Source organism: Nipponia nippon, unplaced genomic scaffold, assembly GCF_047370975.1.
Source record: "Nipponia nippon isolate SJK-2023a ecotype South Korea unplaced genomic scaffold, ASM4737097v1 scaffold_7, whole genome shotgun sequence".
Classification (NCBI taxonomy): Eukaryota; Metazoa; Chordata; class Aves; order Pelecaniformes; family Threskiornithidae; genus Nipponia; species Nipponia nippon.
Window position 1 is genome coordinate 33,722,305 of NW_028262391.1, and position 14,142 is coordinate 33,736,446.

The following is a 14,142-nucleotide window of genomic DNA, read 5'->3' on the forward strand; positions in this document are numbered from 1 at the left end:
AACCTTGCTACAGGATTGAGTACCACTTAGCTTTGAGATGCTTTCATATCTTGAAAGTGAATTGCATTCAGTATAAAGTCTTGAACTTGTGACAGCAGGACAATACTGCTGTTAGTCTTGGAACACCATTAGGAGTCAGAGTGTCATTACTAAGCTGTGTCCTGAGTGCACTCAAAGATTGCACAGTTCAAAAATATACAAAAGTGTAGTAGAAGAGAAAAAAGTCTAATCAAATGACTGAGTGGCACACGAACATATAGCAGAAATCCTCTTATAAAACAATAAGAGAATTTCACAATATAAGGAAAACCTCTAATCTTAACAGGGTGCCAGTTTATCACGAGTATCATATAGGTGTGACTGGGTGTCAAATAAGTTTTTCAGTCATTTAAGGACACAGAAACAGTTCAGAGAGATTAAGTGTCTGCTTAGTAATTGCCATAACAGAGCCAAGGAGTGAACCCAGATCTCCTGGCCTGTGCTTCAGCCACAGTGCTACTCTAGCACAAAAATTATCCACATTTCTTGGTGCCCTAGAAGAGAACAACCTCTGTTACACCTTTCTGTGCCTGATCACAAATACTGAGCATCTCATTAAAAACTACTAAAAAAATTTCTAATACAATAGACTAAGTGATTCGTAACAGTTATTTACCATACAAGTTCATTTTTAGTTATAGAATATGACCCCCCAGGAATGAATTCACATTTGCATGCTGTGAGTAGGTTTTTTTTGGCCTGAGATGCCTGTGCAGTCTCCTCAGCCATGCAGCATCCCGTAACATACCCAAGCACTGTTCAGGCATGTTCTGCTGTAAACAGGCATCTCTTCTGCCACAGTTGCTAAACCCTTTAGCATCACCAGGATGGAGTACATTTTATATCAGTTATTCTTGCTGAAACTCCCCAACAATCCCTGTGTAATAGACCACTACAGGAACAGTCTATGACTTAGATATTCCTGCATCTTTATAGCTACATTATTTTCCCATTTCACATCTCTCCAAGATGTTGGAATTTTCTACAGAATTGCAGATTCTACAGAAACTACAGAAGCATTTATTTCCTGATATATATGTGAATAACTAAAACAATCAGTCTATTAAAGCAAGTTTGTTGAACTTCGTGTTAAAACTATGTTAAGCTGCATTTATTCTGGAGGCATGTTTGTCCTACAGGTTCTGATCTTATCTTTAGCCTGTACTGAGAAATTACTTCCATGAACTCTGGAAGGTCAACTTGTTAAACATCTATCCACTCTCCCCCACTCTTCCTAATCTTCTAGCAATAATAATTAACTTAATTTTCTGAGAAGGGGCTGGTGACCTACCCAATTCATGTTATGTATTTCAGATGACTCATACTATGCTGCCTCCAAGGCTTTTTCCCTACAGAAATTCCTTACTGAAACTTACCAAGTGATTTTTTTTTCTGTTCCTTATTTCTTCAGCCAAGAAGTAACATACTTTTCTAAAACTTGCAAAAGATGGCTTCATGCCCTGGTGCAGGTATAAGCTCATCCAAAGCAACATGCCACAAAGCAGAGGGCTTGCATTTGGGACTCTGCTGGGAAATGAAACAATTGAGGCAAGCAGAACTCCATGCCAAACATCTTCTGCCTAATATCAGCTCCAGTCCTTTAAAGATTCTGCCGAAGTCTTTGGAAATCAGTTGCCCAATACCACTTTGGGAATAATATTGGCATATTCACTGGAGCAGAGCAGATATTTCAGCAGCTTGCTGAAAGAGTGTTCGGTGCATCAAAAGAACATGCCTAGCACAGGAAGGCAGGTTCACTAGTTACAGCTGGCAGAGGGAGAAAAAGAGCCTTAAGGGAAATAAGCCCATCTCCACCTGATCAGGTGCCACAACTCCTTGGAGGAAACTTGCTAGTTTCAGCAGCAACTGGCTTCCACCAGTGGGGAGAGGTATCACACAATACATCCTATTCCACAGGACATGGCTCACTACAGAATCGCTCTAAAAACTGGGAGATACAAATCAGTGTATTGCATTTGAATGACACTAGCCCACATCTCCAGAGATGCCTTGTCTACTGAGGCAATCACCTGTTGGGAGGCAAGCACGTACCCACATCCCTCTAACTCAAAAACAAAACCTTGCTGGTTTGTTTATTTAAACTCCTAAACATAAAGCTGTTTTGAAAGAAGTCCAACACATACAAAAAGTATCTGAGCAACACATTAAAACAAGCCTGAATTTCAAGTTTATAGAGTTTCATTATAACAGCCTAGTATCAGGTATCACAAATGAGTTCTTTCTGGCTGAGTATCAGTGATAGATGAGAGGGAATTTGTTAGCCAAGATACCATACGATAGCTGCCAAATTGCATACAACCGTAGCCAGTTAGTTCCTTACTTTCAGAAGTACATTTTTCATAAAACCTAGGATCATTTTCCTCCTGGTTTTGCTCAGTTTAGTGTTGAGCAAGGCAGTCAGTCTTGAAGGTTTAAAACAATAAACATTTTTTCAGCTTGTAAATGCAGCTCATACATGTTAATTACGCACTTCAATCTCCTCATCTGAAACACTAACAAGAATTAGGCTGTTGGGGCAGAAGGTGCCTGTCAACATTCCTGAAAACTTACTTTTGGAACACCTTGTGTGTTTTGTTTTTAAGAGGGGTCTGAGCCAAATCACACCACATTAAATAGAAAGGCCTGTTGAAGCAAAGGTAAGCATTCCAATTAGTTTCAAGGGCATTTGGATTAGCCTTCCTATATAATTGATATATTATGATGTTTTTGTAATATAGGAAAAGGTACGATGTTTTTCCAGACACCAAGGCAGTAATCTCAAAGTCTTAGGAAGAAACCTGGTAAAGAGAAGATTAATCAAACTAGCATCAGATTGCTCCTTTTCTAGTAGGGCTTTGCGTTTTCCTAGAAAATGCACTTGCATTTCTACACATGGAAAAAGACAATATTAATAATGAGCATAAGTCTTTCCTAGACCTTTGAGCTGGACCAGTCTCCCTCCATCCTACATCTACCCAAGGAAAGCCTAGAAACACGTTTTCCAGTCTATGTACATAGGAAAAACACAATAACACTAACCAGCTAAAGTACAGCTTATGGCTCTGTGGGCTGCCAGTCCCTCTCCATTTCTTAGGGATGTGCTCCTAACCTCTCTCTGGAACAACCTCTACCAAAGACATTTATTCAAACTCTTCTCAGAGGAGAACTGAAAGAAGGTGCATGACTACTCATGCAATAAATACACAGCCCTATATGATGCAAGAGTATTAAATGTTTGTGCAAAACATTGAGTTAATAAATAAAAACAAACAGACCTTAGAAATCTTGACCTGCTTGCAGCTGTATTTATCATAGCAGCTTCTTTAAGTTATAGCTGCAAGTCTTTTCTTCCCCTGACTCACAGCAGCAGCCCGTGCAAATAATTCAGAGTTGATCCGACCACAGTCTGTTGCAGTCCACCACATGCTGCTTCCATTTATGTGAAAACAGGAGTTCAGAGATCCCTTTCTTGCTTTCGAAACATCTTCAGCTGCTCTTTCAATTCCCTAACTGCTGCTGAGAGCAGTACAGATGGGCTCTAGTTTCTCCAATCTAACATCTGCACATTTTTAGTCCCTGGCAAAAGCTGGGCAGGCAACTCCTAAAGTGCCAGTTTGAGACTGACAGGTACATTTTAAACTTTTCAGCTCCAGGGTTTTATTCATGCTGACAAAGCCAGGATGATGCCCTCAACCACACTGATGAGACCATACTGATCACTTCTCTTAGCTCTCTCCTCCCTGACTCATCATATTAAATGTCTGCCAGCAAGTTCACTTTACCCTTATTTAACTGCCCCATTCAGGGGCAGTTTTATTAGATCTCAAAAAAAAAAAAAAATCAAGTTGCATCTGAAAAGGCCTGTTTATATTATAAGCTGGATTTTACCTGCATCTCACACACACACACTGACCAACCAAGGAATGGGCAAATAGAAATCTCATCATTGGTGATTAACAACCAGCTATTTCCTATGATTCAGTTGGCAGAAAACACTTGCTGAAAACAACTCACATACGAAGCTCAGCTGCAAGCAGTACTGAACTCAATCAAGACAACAGTACCCACAGTTTTGCAATCACATTCCCCTCACTTCCAAGTTCAATTTTACTATATAATCAAGGAATAAGACTCAGATCTCAGAATTCAAAAATGGAAAGGGTTCCAATGTTTTGTTGAACTGGAAGTATCTAATCTGAAAAAGACTGAGATACTGTGAAAGATAAAAGACTCACACCCAGAGAAACTAGAAGCCTGTTACTTTGCAAAGGCATCCAGCTTCCTAAGATAGTGAACTATATTAGAGCAGAAAACATTGGCACCTGGTCTGCCCAGGGACATGATCTCTTATTGACCTGTGCATCCTCAGTCAGATCAACAGTAAGTAATGAGTCCTATGAGAGGGATAAAAAGGTTTTCATGCTTGTCAAGGATTAACTCAGTTACACAGCTTGTTATAGCTCCCTGGATGTTCTCTATTCACTATCCAACACTCAAATTGTTGGAAGATGCAACAGTACCAGTCACCTTAGAGTAGCAGAAGGGGCTTTACCTCTCTCTCTCCTGTGCTTCACAGCACTTTTCAGCTATGCTTAGATATTAAAAGTGTTAATTTAAATTCAGAATATGATTATAAAAGCAATAGGTAGAAAGATTTGGAAGTCCTGTATCTTGACACAATCACTCTAGCATAAAAAGACTTATTTCCTGACCTCTTTCTATAGCAAGTGGGAAGACGCAGAGAAATAACAGAAGACATCTCTGAAAGGAAGAGTTTACACTGTTAGTTAACAAAAGCATTACCTGATAGATATAAGTAACCCAGATATTAAGGTTATCTCCAGACTGGAGTGACATTTAATAAGTCACTTGAGCTCTCTGAACTTCCTGTCCTCTGATTGTAGTTATATTGCATGGGCAGGGAATATTTTTCAAAGCATGTTTGTACAGCATTGAGAAAAATGAGATTGCAATCCCTGTTACAGCTTCAAAAGCTAATACAAACAGTTTAAACAGATCATTTCTGCAGACCTATGATGATGAACATCTGATTTTTTTTTTTTTTTTTACCACATAATTAGAGGCCTTTTCCAAATATGTAAGTATACTTTTCATGCTTCTGGATGAGTAATCTGAAAATCCCAGCACTTGGTATATTAACACCACAATAGAAACTGAACATATTCCAGAATTACATATTCATGGTTTCTTGAGGGCTTTTAAAGCGATATAGTTACATTTGTATTGAATCAATAAGATATATTACTCTCCATAAAAACACTGTCTCTCTTCCTGTGGTATTTCATTGTCATGTCTCTAAACCCAGCATGGTTCCTGTGAACTCCAGCTGACACACTCAGAAGACTTCTGGCCACATATCTGTATTAAGTGGCCTGCAGCCATACCTCCTAAAACTTTCATCTCATACAGCTTCACAACAGGACTGACCAAGCCATATTTAGATGGAGATTTCCAAGGAAAACAGCTTAACAAGCATAAAAGCTGAGCAGGATAGGCTGAATGAGGTTACACAATATGACTGCATTCAGAGGGTCTGCACCTGGGGGTACAGGTGTCCATTCTGATTCCAGTCCTAGAGACTAAAAAAAAAAAGCAGCACATCATTACAAATTGAGATATATAATGCAATATGGTTTTCTGTATGTTAGTACTGAACAGATTCCATCAGGATGCTTGAAGTGCCATCTTGTGGAAGGTCAGTCTGAGCTACTGAGCAACATTAGCAACCAAAAAACCACTGAATACGTTTTAAGTCCAGTTACAAGAGAAGTTCAGACATAGTATCATCATCAAATTCAGATTTTATCATTACAGCCTGAGGAATTAGCAAAATACAGTAACATTCAACAAGCTGCTGGCTCTCAGTCCAGTATTGTTTGGATTATAGATACATATTGTGAAGATAGTTTAGCTAGCCCAGCTCAATCAGAAACCATCCCACTGCAGCCAAAAGAGCTAAAAAAACAATAGATGGTGTGAAAAGAGGGCTCTAGACTGGTATGAGGTACTTTCTGGATGAAAGGCACTATGTAGGAGACTTTGCTTTTGAAACAGTGTAGCTGTCAGTTACAGCAGACAGAACAAATCCTGTGCTGACACCACACCACCGCATTCCCGAGGAAGTAACAATGCATGATTTTGCTGCATAACTACAAGGTGAATAACAAACTCAACTCCAGTCCATATAGCATAAGCGTAAGCCAAGAAAAGGTAGGCTGAAGTCTGCCTCATGAAACTCCAAGAAGAGCAAATGTATATTTTAAGATTAAGTATTGTCTTTTCAATAAAAGGAGGCAAGAAAACACCAAGGAATTCTTTAAAATAGCACACTGGGCCTGTAATCACTGCCTGCATCAAACCAACACAGCTGCTCCTGCAGAAGGTAGAGGGGAAGGTACACGACACAAGTTACACAGCTAATAAATAATAGCAGGCATTGCACAGCTGCAACATTATATAAGCTTAGACTTTCATATGTTTAATAAGATGTACTTTAAGATGATGAGGAGAAAACCCTTAACTATTCACATCTCGAGAAGACATTAAAAATTAAATTTACAACTTAAACTATACAAAGAAGAAAATGTTCCAGAAAAAAGAATTTTCCATTTTATTTACCACATCTACTTTTCTCTACTGCAAGACTGAGCTTACAGAAACTTTATAACATTCCAGTCCAATATCAGAAGTGTTCATTTTTAGGTGATATCAATATTGTTTATGTACAGTAGTAAGGCATACTGTTATGATTCCCAAATATATATATATATATACACACACACATACACACACACACTGAGACACCACTCCAGCCACTTCAAAGATAACTAACCAGTTTACTACAGATACCAAGGCAATAATAGAAAGATCAGTGTGTTTTACATTATAGCGTCTTCATATTAGCTCCACCTTTCATGTGTCAACTACAAACCAAAGCATTTCTGGTATCATTAGTATGTGCATAAAGACAATTAAAGACCTGTATTTTCCCAGCTACGTGACTTAAAAATCACAAAGCCCTTGTTTCAGAGACTACACCCTGACAGATATTATGGATTTCAGTAGAATCTGTACTTTGAGAATCACTGAAAAAATAGTTTAAAAAAATGGCCTAAAAGCAAACTTAAGTGCCTGTCATTAGGCATTCTCAGTCAAAAACACGGGCAGAAGTTTCAAGTCGCTAACACTTCCCACTTTCAGATTTTCTATCAGAAAGATAACACCAAGAAAATCAAAACTTTGTTCACAACAGCTGCCTAACATTGCTTTAGAGATTAACTGAAGTGTTAACATAGAAAGGAAGGGTTTGTCTCACACTATGTTATTAGCACTGCATTTAGTGCAACTGACAACTGGATGTTACTGCAACACAAACACGGTTATCCAAGGCTTGATTTCAGCTCCTGTGAGTTCCTGCCCTGGCAGCTCCACAGAAAACAGTTACATATGCAAGATGCCCACCGCTAGCCAGAGACCTGAAATAAAAACATATTTCTAGAGAGGAACACTCAGCAGAAGATTCAGATCCAATTAAGCTGTCACAGATGATATCACTACTATACAATTCCAGATGGGTTTCAAGAACTATTTAACCCATATTTGATCTTGTACTGTAATCCTATCAAAAACTAAAGAAATGTTCAAGTAATTTGCTTTTAATTAATGCTCATATTTAAAAATTAAGTCAGCATTGCAGTTAAAGTGAAGAAGCCTTGGCATAAAGGAGAAGTAATGTTAAGAACCCCCCCATGCTTGTTCAGTGAATTTAGTCTCATTGCACAGGTTCGTACCCACTTTGAACAACCTTAAAATCTCAACACAAAAATCACTTCTATAAACTGTGTTCTACTGTAACCCCCAAAGCCATGCTGTAATTAAGAAAAGGACTCTCAGGATGTGGTTTGATGATACAAGCCATCAGCAACAGAAACAGCTAAGTCATCCTATTTGTCCACCTTTCCTGTCAGTGGTTTCTCATCCTACCCACTCTGCCCTCAGTTGTATCACCACAGTTTGTTGTGACAGTCAATTAAAATCAGGAGCACACTCCTATTTAAAAAGAAAAACTTGCTTGCATCTCCTCTAAGCCAGTAAACACCAATCCACTTTGCCTTGTGGCTTTAACCACTATATTAGTCATCATAGCACAAGCTAGGTTCTTGCTTTGCTTTTCATCTCATGATTAATATTTCCTTGCTTCCAAGCTGATTAAGAATAATGAAAGATAAGGTAGTTCACAAAAATCAGTAGCTACCTGGAAAAATAGCCTTGAAACTTTGTCTGAAGGCTTCCATGACCAGGTCCAGGGCGGACAGCCAGGGCCAGCTGAGAGCCCAAATCATAAGAAAGTCTCATGGTAACAAGGCAGATCCAAGGTCAAGCCAGGAATTCAATATGCAGGTCAGGTCCAGTGAGGATAACCAAGGTCAAATACAGACCAGTGATTGCTAAACAGGTCCATAGTGACAAGGTCAGGAGCAGCAAGAACCAGTACCAGGCACCAAGACTAGCACATCCACAGCTCAGGCAAGGACCAGAGGCCCAGGACTGAGCTTAAATGGGCTCCTGGGCCCATGGCGGGGGTGGTGGTGTGTGGGATGGAGATACCAGGTGAGGCTGCCCAGGGCCATTAAAGCTTGCCCTCATGTTCTCACAATTATAAAAATAAGCCCCATCAAGACTCCTATCAGTCTGCCCAGGAAGGCAAAGAAATAAATCATGTCAGTAAGACCATCCTAATACTCTGAAACTCATCTTTCCACACCAAAAATAAGCACATTCAGGAGAACATGGCTAACTTTTCCTCCTCTTGCTGCTTGCTGTATGGATAAATAGATGATTTCCATCTTCACAGTTATTAATCTGAATGGCTCATAAGCACTACTGTTCTCACTAAGCATATGAAATGACTGAAGGGCCAGTGAAATCAGTACAAGTCTTTTCATTCACTTCAATAGTCTGAATCATGCCTCAATATACTAAATGAAGCTAAAAGGAAGAATGGAAGAAAGGGAAGATATGTTATGTATGATCTTCTTGAGGAACAGTCCTTGAAAATTTCCTAGCATGAGATAAATAAAAAATCTGGGTTTTAACAGTGTGCAATTGAGTATTGATGGTTGTCCCTTGAAAGCAGGGCAGACAACATGGTTCTCACGACTAAAAGGAGTTATTAAAGGAATAACTACCACAGAGACTAGAGCATGCTGGAGGTGAGTTCAGGAACAACTTACGATTTTTAACATTTTATTCAGCTCAACCAGATTGAGCCGTCTCCAGAACAGCTCTGGATTTAATGGAAAAATTTGTCTATGACAGTATGCATAAAGATCAGTTTATCCCATGTTCATCCCATGTCACTCAAACATAAAGCCAATTTTCTTCTGCATGAAATAGGATCTCTATTTGGTCCTTTCTGCTCTCCTGCCAGTGCTCTGACCAAAACATAATCTCGACACTGAAATTCTGAATTCTGGATTCTGGGGACAGGTAAAACAGTTACCTGAATCACAGGAGCAAGTTAGCATTCATTACCTCATCACATTACTCTCCTTATAGAAAAGCAGAAAACTAGCCTGTTTGGCATGGCAGAACATTTTATCATTCTCTGGGCAAGAGGAGACTGAACTTAGCTGTGTAGCTTCCTGTAATAAAACATACAAAATTAAATTCCCATGAGTTTCTCACTAATAAGTCCTCTAGGCAAAGCAGTTGCAGAGAGCACATGACAAGGCTACCAAACACTAAGAAGATCTTAATTACTCTCAAGAGAGAGAGAATGCCTCAAGCCTCATGTGAGGATGAGCTCTTCCCTATCACCTTGTCTGACCCTCTATACGTCTGCTGGCACCATGAATTCCCAAGGCTCCTTCATCCCACTGGCACCTCTGATAATCCCCTTTCTTCCAGCTGTGACACACAGGGTGCAAAAATTAGGGGTGGCAGCAGCAGTGGATACTGCCCAGGTGCCATGGGAAGCAAACTCTGGACAGCAGCTTGCACAGCCTGGAGTCCCAGGCAAGTCTCACAGGTATTGACTCTCAAACCCAAATGTTTCAAAATGCCACAGATGAATTTCTGTTCCTTCTGGGAATTTTCTGCCTGTTTAAACTATCTTTTGCTCTTCTGAAGCCTTAAATGGGCTATAAATCCATTGTTAAGAAATGCTTCTTACTTCAATTTGGTGTGAAGGTGTCTCCTTCCTACCTCATAATTCGCTTCCATACCTAACAGCAACATATATGCAGTTACTTGCTGTATTATTTGCCTTTAATTTAATTAACTTGAAAAAATAAAGCAAAACCTTCCTGGCTGAAAGGTCTTTCAACATACATGAACTTTACCCAACCTTACCTAGCTTCTACTTCAGGATTTATATCCTATGTCTGTCAGCTGCCAGAGTGAAAACTTTGACTATTTGTGAAGACATAGAGTGTAATACTGGTTCATAATTCTCTGCTCTCAGTTGTGCAATGTACCCACAAGGAGAATACTCTTCCAGGTCCACCCAAACATCCTCAGAGAGCTAAGATCTCTGCCTACCTTCAAAAAGGAAATGGAAGACAATAAGAAAGTCCCTATTCCTATAGAGTCCAAAGACTTTACTAATATATAGAAAGGTTTGTTAGTCAAGATTTATACATTCACTTTATCTCATTAGAGAGAAAAACAAAGTTTCACTCTATCAGTTATATCCCAATGCCAGTGTTACAGGCAGAACGGGCTTCAAAAAGATAACTTTTTTCCATTGGGTTTTTTAATCATGATTCATAGGACAGTACTGCTGCCAGGCACATGTTTTAATAGAAATTGAAAACAAGCTAGCCTGAGAATGGCTGTGTCTATTCTGGGTTCAAATAAGTTTAAGTAACTTTTCTTCACAGAGTAGTTTTAAAATTATCTCTGGCTTTTGTTTTGGGGAAATCAGCAGCCAGCTTCTTTAACTTCTAGTCTAATAACTTGAGCACAATACTATATGGACATGTATTTGTACCTCCAGGAGCTGGTGAAATAATGGATATTTTATATAGAAGAATTTTTATATTAATTCTAAATGAGATAGGAGCATGCAAAGATATTTTGAGAAATAAAATCCATTGGATGAAGGAGCCGTTTTCCCACAACATGTAAACAGTTAAATAGCTTTAACTGACATTCTTGTCTCAGCTCAGATTGGATCCTCTATCCTTCTCCATCCTCCTCATTGCAAGCATTCATTTATTTAGGAATTTTATTTACTGTCTAATAAATATTTACTATACTGGAAGCTAAAATACACCCAGATTAGTGTGTTGTGCTAAATAATGGTCAATGTCCTCATTGTTTTCAAAATCCAGTGTCCAAATAAAAGTACTGCAGAGCTGAGTTGAAGATATACTTATAACAATGTTGTTATGTGGAAGAAGGAAATGTAGAGAAAAAACCTTCCTGCAGAAATTTAGATAGTGAAAAAGGTAACTTAAGTCCACCTACCCAAGACAGTGTTAGATAACTGGAGGCAAGGAAAAGAAAACCAAAAACAACCATAAAAATAACTTGGTTTCCTTGTTAGAAGGCATTCCAAAACCACGCGTCGTTGGAACAATCCAAATAACAAATCCCCCTTGTACGAAGCTTTTCTGGCACCTTGGTCCAGATCTGCTCCTGCTCTTGCAGCTAATGCTGCACTCACATTCTTTTAGTCCCTCACATTGCTAAACATATTACTTCCATTTACAAAAGCAAAATCTTATTTGTGCAAGTTTTTTCTACCTGCTGGAAAGTGTCAGGGCCATGAGAGCACCAACAGGTCCTAACTGGCCTCATCAACCTAATCTGGGGCCTCCACCCATGCACCGTTGTCCCACTGGCCCAGGAACTGCATTTAAACTCAAGGCTTTGGTCTTATACCTTGTCTGAGCTGTGCACAGCCTAGTGCCTTACTGTTCCTGTCTTGCTCTCAGACCTATCTTACTGCTTGGGGCTTGTGTAATAACTCTGCTCTCCTGTTCAGGTACAGGAGGACTGCAGCCTTTGCTGGGAAGACACTGCCCCTGCCTCCTCACCTTCCTTTGCAGAGCATTGCTTTCTTGCTTCTCCCTGACAGCGTGCTTGGTGAGTACTGTATAAGGAAAGCAAGTTGTTGTAAAGGTGGTGTGGTTTAACCCCATCCGGCACCTAAGCACCACACAGCCACTTGGTCACTCCCCCTGGTGGGATGGGGGAGAGAACCAGAAGGGTAAAAGGGAGAAAACTCGTGGGTTAGGACAAAGACAGTTTAATAGGTAAAGCAAAAGCAAACCAAGGAATGCATTCACTACTTCCCACCGGCAGGCAGGTGTTCAGCCATGTCCAGGAAAGCAGGGCTCCATCACGCATAACAGTTACTTGGGAAAGCAAAATGCTGTATCTCTGAACCTCCTCCCTTCCTTCTTCTCCCAACTTTTATATGCTGAGCATGATGTGGTTATGGAATATCCCTTTGGCCAGCTGGGGTCAGCTGAAACTCTCTCAAAGGGAAGGGGGCTGAGGAAAGATGTAACCACAGATCTCTCCAGGTAACCTGAGCACTCAGAGAAGGAAGAACCTAGTCAGGGTCTCCAATTTGCTCATTGCTGAAGCTAAAGCCACAGCTGGAATCCTTCAGTGGGCTCTGCTGTGTGTAATGACATTTTCAGCTACGCAAGGTGCATGCCTGCTGATGGCTTCTGAGAGGAAGCAGTTCCTTAATAAACAAGCTGAATCTGAACAGGAGATTGGAGTTTCTAGGTACCTTGGGAAACCATTCTTTTGCTATGCATCTATGTTGCTCAGTTTGGCCCTTTTCCATTCATATACAATGTAAGCTTTTAAGTGTTTTTCTAAGTGTTACTGTATTTACTTATTCGTAATACATATGGAAGTAACAGTCTGTGTCTCAAACCATGTCTAAAATGTCACTTACGAACATGAAAGATGCAGTCTTTCATTGCATACATTATTAACTCTCATCCTTGTGAGCATTCTCCAAAAATCACCCTCCAGCGCTTACAGTTTTATCAGAATTCAATTGCTTTCTGCAAGTCAGAACCTAAAGGATATAAAGCAACAGTGTTCTGTAATCCCAATAACTCCTACACTCTGATCTTTGGTCCAGAAACAGATTAGGGATATGTGTTCTAGATGCCATAGATTCATTACCTGGGCTTAAAAAATCCTTCTAGTTTATATTTTAAGTATGTAGCATCTTGCAGACAACAGGCAAACTGAAATCAAACCTGTCCAAAGAAGCTTAAATAAGCCTGCCCATAGATGCACTTTGTTACTGGCGCTTACAGCTCACGGCATGAATTTGGCATGTTAAATATACAAGTGATCTCAGTCACATGCCAGTGCAGGCTTTTTCCATCCAGTATGATATGCACAGGATACCACAAAGACTTAAGTATATGCTGGCTTCAAAGTAAAACACCACGAACTCCCAACAGGAATAAAAAGGTCAGTTCTACTCTAAATAACACCAGTGATAAGCTAGAATAGTCACAGAATGCTTACTGCAGATTGAAAAATAATGTAATGATGTACCAAATGTTACCCCAAGAACTTCTGTACCATAATTTCTTATGGTTTCTGAAAGTTGCCTTCAGATCCTGTCCAGAGTCTACCCAGAAACCAGATGAGGAATCAGTGATTCATTCCCAGTTCCAAGAATGAACCCACATACTGTTTCTAGGTAATGAATATACAGAAAATAAAGTATAGTCCATAGAAAATAAGAGAAATTGAGAACACTGTGACCCACACAATGACTGAAAGAATTAGGCTTGCTCATTCCAGAGAGGAAGGGGCTGAGGCATGATAATGGATTTAAAAACATAAAAGGCTGCTGCAGAGCTCTGTGCAGACCAGATAGGGCAGGATGCAGTGCTGTAAAATTACATCAAAGAATATTTAAGTGGAGCATTTGGTAGAACTTTCTCAGAAAGCAGAGTCACCCATGTAATAGATGGCCTGGAACAAACTGCCTGAGGAGGAGGCCTTGGAGTCCCTGTCACAGAGGATTTTTGAAAACAGGTTACAGAAACATCTTCAGTGGAAGACAGATCTATTGATCTGTCTTAGAAT